Source organism: Megalobrama amblycephala, linkage group LG14 (assembly GCF_018812025.1).
Source record: "Megalobrama amblycephala isolate DHTTF-2021 linkage group LG14, ASM1881202v1, whole genome shotgun sequence".
Taxonomy (NCBI): domain Eukaryota; kingdom Metazoa; phylum Chordata; class Actinopteri; order Cypriniformes; family Xenocyprididae; genus Megalobrama; species Megalobrama amblycephala.
In genome coordinates, this window is record NC_063057.1 from 8,380,857 (window position 1) to 8,391,560 (window position 10,704).

The window sequence follows — 10,704 nt, forward strand, 5'->3', positions numbered from 1 at the left end:
ATAACAAAGGAGTGGCTTCACAACAACTCCGTGACTGTTCTTGAATGGCCCAGCCAGAACCCTGACTTAAACCCAATTGAGCATCCCTGGAGAGACCTAAAAATGGCTGTCCACCAACATTTACCATCCAACCTGACAGAACTGAAGAGGATCTGCAAGGAGGAATGGCAGAGGATCCCCAAATCCAGGTGTGAAAAATATGTTGCATCTTTCCCAAAAAGACTCATGGCTGTATTAGATCAAAAGGGTGCTTCTACTAAATACTGAGCAAAGGGTCTGAATACTTAGGACCATGTGATATTTCAGTTGTTCTTTTTTAATAAGTCTGCAAAATGTCAACAATTCTGTGTTTTTTTTCTGTCAATATGGGGTGCTGTGTGTACATTAATGAGGAAGAAAATGAACTTAAATGATTTTAGCAAATAGCTGCAATATAACAAAGAGTGAAAAATTTAAGGGGGTCTGAATACTTCCCGTACCCACTGTATCTCAGAAGTATAACTTTATCTTGCAATTGCCACTTTTTCTCTCTATTGAAACCTTATATTTCTTAATTACAATGTTATATCTCATGATCATGACACTTTCTTATTATGTCTTATAACTGACATTGTGAACTAATCTCTGAATTGTGATTTTTTTTCTTCTTCTTATAATTAGGATTATTCTTATATTTAGGAGTTGTAATTTTAATAATATGACTATTTCAAAATATTTTTTAAAAAATGCAAAAAAAAAAAAAATATATATTGTATAACTGACCATGTGAACTAGTATCTCACAGTTGTGAATGCTTATTTGTAACTGTGACTATTTTCAAATATAATTTATATTGAGTGCATTTAGTATTTGTTCAATACTGAAATATTATATACTGCAGTATACTGCAGATAAAAAATCTAATTTTTAGTTAGTTCAGTTTAAGTAAAATTTGACTCTTGCCCAGTATTTGTTTGTATTTTCATTTTATATTTATGTATGCTTTGTGTTTTTATTATTAGAACATTGTGCAATTAGCATAGCAACATGCTAACGTCCAGCTCTATGGATCCTTTTCACATTTCCAGGGTTCTTAGAAGCGGAAGTCATCATAGTTGGGTAAACTTCTATAGTGGTGAACGGGAGACGACAGCAAATACAATTTTTGTATTTCCATTTGCTCCAATAAGCAAAATAATGAAAAAAAAAAATCATAAAATTTAAACAATGCTCTACATAATAGGCAGAACTGTTTTAAGTCATGTCCTATCTTCCTTATGTTTATGTAGTTCCAAACGTAGGTTCAGGAGGAGCCTAAACATTCAGTCCTGTCAATCATCATTACGAGCGTATATAAGCAGCAGTCACTGCGTCAACACAGTGCAATTCTTCCAGCATCCCTCCTCCTCCCCATCTCCTCCTCTATTTCTCTTATTCTCCCTCTATGCAGTACTGTTATAGGGGGGTTTAACTCGGAGCTCGAACCGAGCCTCCTTCGAGGACAGCAAGCCAAATTTGTTTTACCATTAACAATTCAGACTGAATGTGCAGGCGAACTTGTGAAATAGCTAATTATGGGTGTTTCAGTGACCTGCCTCCATTTTAAGTGACCTGGTCCTTCTCCCGAGAGGCTCTGTCCAGGTCACTGGAACAAATCCATGTCTAGAAAGTGAGAATAAACTCAGAATCCTGAAGTGCACTTATGAGAGTAGAAGAAAGAAAGCATATCTTTCAAGATAATTACTTTTTTGCACTTCAGAATGAGTGTGTGGGTGTGTGATGGTCTTTTGAGAGTAGATTTAATTTTGCAAATCAGTCTGTTATTAAGAGAATGTCAAGTTTATTTGTTGCACAGAGAGTCAGAGTACAGTCTAATGTCCTGCAGCGCTGGGGAATGTAAAGTGTTCAGGTTGTGTGTATGTATAGGTACGCTGAAATCATGATATTAAGGTTGTCTCACAGGCAGCCACCATCTGTTATCAGGGCTCCGAGGCCTCATAGAGAGACAGCAAATGTCACGACTGTCTCTGCAGGGTGTGTGTGCATGCGTGTGTGAGACAATTCCCCTCGCACCATGACTTGCAGGTAGGTTATGGAGAACAGTAACCTTTGACATGGACTGCATCTGATATCGCATACTTTCCTACTATATAGCAGGTGAAAAACAATATGTGACAAAACAAGTATGTCCGAATTCATAGTACTAAAAAAAGAGTAGGCAAAAAGTACCCCGATGACCTAATTCTTTCGGCGAGATTCTGAAGTGTGCATACAGTGGACACTTCACTATCTATTTACATATCATTTACACGATGACGGCGTTTTGGGGGCCTGAAAACACAAATCAGGTTTTAAAGTGCAAGTTTTTAAAAACAAATCCGTTATCATCTCCATGTAATCAACAAAAACATGAATTTGTGAAAATGGTGATGTCTTGTGCATGCGCATTACGTATTCAGTCCAACCCGATCTCACGGCAATTCGCACATATTTTATGAGGTGGCTAATTGCTAATTGCATTTGCTAAAATCATTTAAGTTCATTTTTTTCCTCATTAATGTACACACAGCACCCCATATTGACAGAAAAACACAGAATTGTTGACATTTGTGCAGATTTATTAAAAAAGAAAAACTGAAATATCACATGGTCCTAAGTATTCAGACCCTTTGCTGTGACACTCGTATATATTTAACTCAGGTGCTGTCCATTTCTTCTGATCATCCTTGAGATGGTTCTACACCTTCATTTGAGTCCAGCTGTGTTTGATTATACTGATTGGACTTGATTAGGAAAGCCACACACCTGTCTATATAAGACCTTACAGCTCACAGTGCATGTCAGAGCAAATGAGAATCATGAGGTCAAAGGAACTGCCTGAAGAGCTCAGAGACAGAATTGTGGCAAGGCACAGATCTGGCCAAGGTTACAAAAAAATCCTACTATAAAGCAGGTGAAAAACAATATGTGACAAAACAAGTATGTCCGAATTCATAGTACTAAAAAAAGAGTAATCAAAAAGTACCCCGATGACCTAATTCTTTTGGCGTGATTCTGAAGTGTGCATACAATGGACACTTCACTATCTATTTACATATCATTTACACGATGACGGCGTTTTGGGGGCCTGAAAACACAAATCAGGTTTTAAAGTGCAAGTTTTTAAAAATGAATCCGTTATCATCTCCATGTAATCAACAAAAACATGAATTTGTGAAAATGGTGATGTCCAACTATTTTATGAGGTGGCTAATTCGTATGAATTCATTTGACCTCACACGTACAAATTCATAAGTTTTTTTTTCCTAAATTGTACGTATTTTAAGAGTTGCCAAATTCATATGAATTTGTACGAATGACATACCCCTAACCCCGCCCCTAAACCTACCCATCACTGGGGTTTAGACAAATCAAATTCATACAAGTGAGGTCGTACGAATTTGTATGAATTAGCCACCTCGTAAAATACTTACGAATTGGTCGTGAGATTGCATTGGTTCAGTCTATAGATCTTATGTAGCTCCGTCCGTTTTCAGTGCTGCGTTCGTTGTGTTCTGTCTTCCGGTTTGTATTTCCACAGCATGAAGGTAAGATCTTACGGATTTATGAATGAACTGCTCGTTTTAAATTCTTCCCGGTCTACTGACATTTGTTATGACATCTGCTTCAAACATTACAATAACTTTCGTTAACTCTACAATAAGTAAATCCACTTCATTAGCTAATTACTCTTCGACAGCGATGCCATATAAATATACAGGGCTACCGCAAAAACGGAAGTTTAAAGACAAAATTCTAAAGATGGCTTGTTTCTCTGGCGCTTAAGGTTTATAGGCGTGTAATGTTTCTTTACAAACTGACATCGCCAACTACTGGCCTGGCAGTATATTACAGCATGTTTAGTCATTTTCACAGATCCTTGATTGTTTTGACAATATTGTCATCTGTACCCGAAAAAAGCAAAGGAAAAACGTTTCTATTTTTAGTATGTTTTTAGTGTTGTGTAAACAAACCCTCAGTCTGTAGTTGTTTGTCGTTGTATTTACATCAGTTGTAAAGCTGTTACATCTCCTGTTTCCATTGTCATCTTGTTTGGATTATTGCCATCGGCTCTTGGGTTATCTTTGTTTTTTATGTTTGTTTAATATAGATCTGCACCTCTCCTCATCCCTGCCACACCCGTTGGTGTGTGTCTGTGTGTAATCCTGAAGAAATGTTTCAGTTTTATAGCAATCTAGCCATCATGAAAACTGACACAACCAGCTCTGAGTCTTTAAATATCTTTTGCACAATGTAGTTTTCAAAACCAGTCTCTTGGGAATATTTTTAGACCATCTTTTGATAACCTGCGTAGGATCTTTTGATCTAAAAAATGCAACCCTAAAATACTTAATAATAGATTTCACTCTAAAATTAGGAATGCAAATGAAACAGATGTTTTATAGTTTAATTAGCACTTTAAATGATTATGTGTCCAAATCAAAGCATTAATTGCTCTATCACTGACGTAAAACATTTTTGAACAAAGAAACTTGAAGTGGTTATTAAATCGCCCACGTGTGATGGATATACTGTATAAGAATGTGCTTTAACAATGTTCAATCTAATGCGTGCTTGTTCATATTATACTTTCATTTATATTTTCTTTATTAGTGAACTTATATTTGACAAAGACAATATTTAATATCAGCATCTGAATTTGCTCATTTGTTGTGTCATTGAATGAAAGAGTCAAGATAATGTTGATTCACACATTTAAGCATTCTGTGTTTGTGCTTTCAACACAGTTTTCATATGAATAACGAATATGCATACTTAACCTGAAGCTGATGCTACACTAGTCTGTTTTTGTGTATACTAACCTGAATGTGAACTGCCATACTGAGAGCAAATGTGGTCATTTTGTTGATGCTTTTCCATAAACAGCCGTGTATTTATATCTGTTAGGGCTCAGATGTCTGATACACACAGGTCTCCTTCCCTAAGACTCTATAAGCAGAAAGATTAAATGTGACATCTAAGTGTTACGTGTGAGCCGCGGGGAGATCATTTGCTGTAGCCGCCGCTTACCTACGCCGGGCGGTAATGAGCCTTCAGCTGGATCACAGAGGATACGGCTAAAAATGAAGCAGGAAAAAGGTAGTTATTTCTCGTCAGGGCACTTATCAGACCACACGCGGAAATGATACGTACTCTTCACCGAGGTACTGACAGCCTATTAGCCAACCATCAGAATTCCTGCTCCAGAAATCCAGGGAGGGAGAGAAAATATTGAAAGCAAATGTCAATCTGATTGAATTGTGATAGTGTTGACATTATTTGCTGTCATTCCTATGTGTGTGTGTTTATGCGTTTAGTATTCAATGCTCGTGTTTTGTATTCCTCTCCAATTAGTCGATGGCAAACAGAATGACGGTGCTCTCTTGTAGTAATTGCTCTTTGATCCCGACACATCTCTGTGTTTTTGAGGACTGAGTCGTATCCTGAGTTTCTCCTTAATTGCACAACCGTAGGTGTATCAGGGCTCGTCTTCTCAGATATCTAGGCTTAATAACACAACTCTCCAGCTATACTCGAGTGCATTCATTAAGGCAGTGGTTGTGAAACTTTTTTGGTCATGCCCCACTTTAAATCTTTAAACTAATGTGCCACTGCTCTCTTATTTTTGAAGTGAATTTACAGTTAGTTTATGTCCTAACCAGGCGCATCAGCACTAAGTCATGATTAGTTCCTGGAAACTGGAGTGTTTGTGTAGAAACTTTCTTTTAGTCTGGACACTGAATCAGACAGACATTCAGGAAATTGCCTCTTTTGTGCAATCTGAAATGACATGTTTGACTCAGTTTTGTGTTGCATTCTTACCTATTTTATTTGCTTCTGCTTTATTATCTTTAGTTTGATTTGATTTAAAAAAAATATTACTAGTTTACTATTTTAACTTGACTCACATAATTGACTTTATTCTAAAAAAAATAATAGTTTAATGTCAATGATGCTACTACTTTATCATTTTGACACTTTTGTTTTAAATATTACTTAAGTCACATAATACTATGGCTTAATTCTCAAATTATTAGTTGACTGATTCTTGTACAAGGCCTGTTATGAAATTATTTCCAAATATTGTCCCTAACCTTATTCCTAAATATAACCCCCACAGAAAACATGGTAAAACTGGAAAGAAAGATGTACAGTGAAGTCCTCATGTAATGTATTATACAATCAGAAACATGTCTGATCTTATTACACTCATATCATGTCAGAATAATGTGACCTTTATTGCCAAGAAAGCAACTATTAAAACATTGACATCTCAAGCAATTTACTGACAAAATATGTTTCTCTTCCAAGAAATAGTCAATGAGGGCTTGGATATTGATGGAAGCTAAAGGTCAATTGAGATAATTCATTGATAATGCATGCAGGACCTGATTTATGTTGTACTGAGATACATTAGATTGCCAAAGCACGTGCATCAACTCCCTATTAATGTCATCTGCTTTGAAATGAAATATTCCACAAGCACATATTGGTGTAATGTTTATGTCCACATAATTTTGGCCAAATACTGTAGATGTCAACAGCTCCTCTTTGTGTTTTTGTCACCGTGACCGACTATTCATGGGGTGGGATATCCGTTACCCCCATAGGCCATAGCTTGAAGCATCTTAAAAAACACATCATCAAAATTCAATCGCGGAAACCTATATGTATTACTTCCTACTGTTCCTCCCGCACTTCATAAAAAGCCCCAGAGTCCCCACCACTGAAATAGACTATACTGCACAAGTATTCTGATCAAATGAGCTGCTCTTCTTCAAGCTTGTGTGTTTTAAAAAATGACACCTGGCTTAAAGGACTTGTCAAATCAAATTTGATTTGAAAGCTTCATATGACTTTAGAACACTCGAAATATAGCACATGAGTCATATGGACCACTTTTATGGTGGTTTTTGCTCCTTTTGGACCTTGGAACTAAATCAGGTTTCATTTTATGGAAAAATAGAATCTCAGATATTTTCGCCCAAGATATAACGGTTTCACGGAAGAGAGAAAGTAATATTAAATTGAAATGAAGGGGTTTAGCTGGTTAGCATCCCAACTACCTTTGGGATGAATGGGAATTCTGATGGATAACTTTCTCCAGGTATTATACATCTCCATGGAATGACATGAGGATGAGTAAATGATGATGTAATTGTAATTTTTGAATGAAAGATGGGACCTATTATGCCATTTTGTCTTGTAGGTTTTCGTGCTTGAATATTCGAAAAAACACATTATTTTTGCACATATTTTACATTATCGCAGCACTACTTTTCCCAATCTGTCAGTAACGCCAGTCTGTCTGTTTGGTCTCTAATAAGCCCCTCCTTCCAAAAAGCGCAATGTGCTCTGATTTGTCAGCTGGACCAGTGTGTTGTGATTGGTCAACTGCTTTAAGTGTGTTTTGGAAATATGGTTGGTTGGTTGGCTGGCTGTTGGTTGGTTGGTTGGTTTGATCCATCCATCCATCCATCCATCCATCCATCCATCCATCCATCCATCCATCCATCCATCCATCCATCCATCCATCCATCCATCCATCCATCCATCATACATACTGTACATAATGCCATAATCCATGCATAATAGGACCCCTTTAAAGAGTGATTTATTGGCATAAGGTCCTTTAAGAAATTGCATTCACAACTTTGCAATTGTTATCCTACCTTTCCAGTAATTGTCACACAACATGATGCCCATTTCCTGCACAGATTCCTTCCTCCCCCATCTCGTTCCAGAAGGGTGATGGCCACAGATGTTAGATGGAGTTTTGATGTTTTCTTTCACCTGAGCAATGAGATTTGTCCTCTGTCTCTCCATCTCTTTGTCTGTCTTTTTTTTCTCTCTCTGGACAGTCATGGTGGCCATCTGTTATCTACACCGAAGGGTATATTTACTTTTTTTTATGTCAGAGTGAAATATGGAAAACACTCGCACATCACAATCTGTCATGGACTCAGGAACAATAGTTAGTGCCGTCGGGCTTTTGTAGTTTCCGTAACACAAAAGTGGTCTATTGAGCCTTCTGTTATGTAGTCTGTCCCATAATGCAGCACTTGTTTGTAATGGAAACTGTCTCTGGTGCCAATGATAATAACACACCCTCACACCGTGACCTTCACACTCAAGCACAGCCATACACCACTCCTCCCTCTCGACAGGCTGAGGACATCACTCCTGATGAGGAGCGGGCTGCGTTCCAATTCACAGGGTCCCTACACGGTGTTCACTGTTCCATGCACACTGAAAAGGGAATGACCGTAATAGTTCTCCTCACTTGACTAAGTTCATTCATTTTGAATACACTACAGTGTCACACAACACATTTGACAATCATGCATATTATTATTATCTCCCTATTTTATAATTTTACTTATATTTGGCATCCTTTGTAACTCAAACAAAATAAAACTTAAAAAATATTTTTATTAATATATATTGATATTTTGTTATATTTCTTAAAAAAGCAAAAAATTAAATGTTTAAAAAAATAAAATTTTAAGTTTTATTGAATTAAATATAAATAAAAATCCCTAAATTTAGTGTTAAACAACTGCTGTAATGTCTAATATTAATAAAATGTTTAGTTAAGTGACCTTTGGACTGAGCATATTCAGTCCATCAGTCATTTGTAAGGTTTTCTAGATGTCTTTTAGGTGTGGTTAAAAAAGTGTAAAGGGAAAGTTGTTTTAGGCTCAAATGCCTGTAGTGGAACAATGTCATGATAACCTTGAGCCAGAAGTCATCTTCAGGGCCATTCAGGGTATTTATTCTCACTCTCAAACTCATTATATATATACATATATATATAAAAAATCAGTGTTGAAACAGCTCCAAATCTCCTTTCCCTGATAAATCTAAGTAATTCTTCCTGCTCACTATCTTGTCTGTGTGTTCAGACGTCTTGAAAGCCGCACTGTCACGATTCTAATATTAGCAGCTTGTGTGAGCATGTCTTCTGTTTATTGGCCAACGGCCGATATGTGATTAATGACTGAGTTAGAAAGCTATTAATTGTGTGTTATCATCACCGAAGTAGCATTTGTATCAGTCTCTCTCCCGTTCCCTGTCTAAGATTACTGATGAGACCGAGAGCAAGTGTGTGCGGTGGATGGTCACTTTATAGGGAGTATAATTAGATGTTATTGGAATCCAGATGTTGCCAGGCTGGGTCACACCTGGAGGGAGACATTTCAGGCACAGAGATGTGAGAGTTCACACCCGCGAACATCTGTGTCTGCAATCTCGTGCGTGTGTATGTGCTTAGTGTGTTGTGAAATAGCATCTGCTGTTTCTATGTTTAGAAAGCCTTCACGATATGACGTTAGCTGCCTGATTTTCTGTCTTTTACTGTCAGTGTGATTGTGTGTATAGCACTTATTTAATGCTTTTAGAGTGTAGTGTCACGTACTACTACAACTACTATATAGTAGGGGTGTGACGAGACGGGTATCTCACGAGACGAGACGCGAGATTGAGTTCACGAGACGAGATGAGACAAGATTTTTACACACTATTTTAAAGAAATCCTCAGTGGCGAAATACATGACTAGAAAAAATATTCTGCAGGTGTATTTGAAATGTTTTAACTAATCATCTTATAATGAATGTCATTCAGTTCTACTTTCTGAGTATGAATTATCATATGCAGTAAAAGCCACTAACTCAACTGACTGACTTCTGTATGATTTCAGTCTCTTCAGAGGTCAGAACTTACTGTACATGATTTATGAGCTTCTACAACCTTTGACCTCCTAACTGAACTCCTTTCCACAAACTGATCATAGAAATAAAAACAGTATAAATAAAAATGGTAACACTTTACAATAAGGTCTCATTTATTAACATTAATGTATTAACCAACATCAACTAACAATGAGCAATATATTTGCTACAGTATTTATTAATCTTTGTTTATGTTAGTTAATAAAAATAGTCATTCATTGTTAGTTCATGACAGTTCACTGTTTAACAAATTAAACATTATTGTTTGTGCTTAATAAGATTAAGAGAAAACTGTTATTCATTTTTATGGTATACTTTACAAGTTGAAACCATAATCACACTCTCTCAATATTCAAAGTGCAAATAAGACCAACTTTTTCTTTGATACAGAGCTAAGAGATGGTTACAACTACACTGCCCAGCCTAAAATAGCTTTCATATTGAGAGATATTTGCATTCATCGGGGAGCCGCTTTCAAAATGCGGGGTATTGAAATCGCGTTTGAATGCGCGCGCGCGTTTACTTTCACTTTCAGGGATCGCGCGTAACTCTTTAAATATGGAGCGGCGGCGACCGTTATCCAACTTAATTAAATGTTTTTTTATTTAAACACAAAGCAAAAGGACAGTGGAGGCGTAATGTAAACGTAGCGGTGGCATATTCTTTCCTAATCATCCTAACACTCTGTCATGGCAACATCAAGAGACTACTTTTCGCCTACTACTTTTTACTATATAGTTTTGATTTAGTAGTCGCCTACTACTTTTTACTATATAGGTTTGATTTGTTGACCTTTTTATAAAAGAGTGTGCAACAAAAACTTGAAAATGCATTGTTAAGCATAAACAGGAGATCCAGATCATGATTCTGTACCACATTTACGATCATGGGCTTCCAAAATATGTGTACTATCACCATTGTCCACCATTCAGAATTTAATTCCATTATTAAGAC